The following is a 1145-nucleotide window of genomic DNA, read 5'->3' as shown; positions in this document are numbered from 1 at the left end:
CCATTGAAGCTGCAGGATTTCACAAAAGCCCGTCACAGTGGTTCATTTGGAACTATGAAGTTTGCGGGTGGAAATTTCAGCAAAGGTGGAGCAATGCCGACAGTGAAAGAGAGGATGATCCTTTCAATGTAGACGAAATAGACCAAGCCTTGGATGACGTTGATGTCGTCGAGATATAGTAGCCCTCAACGAATTTGAGACCTCCTGTCAAAAGTGATCGATTTCTTTAGGCTACTCACAAATAAAAGACCGATCACTATTCGTAAAAATCCGTTAGATCAGACTGATATGTAAATGTAACGAGGTAAGTAGTCTATATTGAGTACACGCACCTTACACTTTGTACTCTTTTACAAATTTGACCTTCGCTCTTCAGTAGTATCGAAATTATGGTAATTATAAAGGTAACATTAATCAGTATAGGAGATGTCGATTCATATTTATCTTGAAATATTGTAAAACTTGTCACAAGTCTAAACAAAACAGTTAATAATATTCTGGCTCTTGAAATAGCAAAATAATTTATCAAGCGGCTCTCGGTTTCGCACCTAAATTGACCGTACATCATAATTTCTGACGTTTAATTTTGCGAACTCCCCGAGTGAACAATTTCTCTATACAAGGTGCACAACGACCCGGTTGCACTTGATAGCACCAGTAGCCAATGTTACGACCGAATGGCGAAAGAACTGTATCTTCTGTGACGATGAAACACGATGTGATTGATTTTGTGTCTTATGGAGCTAGACACGTTTAGAAGGTCTATCTTTATGTCTGGCCCCGTAGGAATCCTGGACTCAAGATATAATATTCCAGCCATGGCCGCGAGAGACGAAAAAATATTTCTATCGGAAAGGTGAGGATGCGGTATTTTAAATCCTCATCATGAGGAACCACAGTATCCGTTGAATCAGTGCTATAATATAGCAAACCGTTATTCAACAAATATCGTTGCAATCGTGAACGCAATCTTGATGACAATATCTTGTCCGAGTTTCCAAACGTGTTGCTCCCTAGAGCACGTAGCAACGCTACACACATCCCATCACCCGCATACGCGGTGTGGATCAAATCCGTCACAGATGACGTTACAGTTGTAACATGAGCAAGCGCATAGTCTGGTCTGCGTGACAACACATCAGCCT

Source organism: Plasmopara halstedii (assembly GCF_900000015.1).
Source record: "Plasmopara halstedii genome assembly, contig: Scaffold_614, whole genome shotgun sequence".
In the NCBI taxonomy this organism is placed as follows: domain Eukaryota; phylum Oomycota; class Peronosporomycetes; order Peronosporales; family Peronosporaceae; genus Plasmopara; species Plasmopara halstedii.
This window is presented reverse-complemented; position numbering follows the sequence as displayed.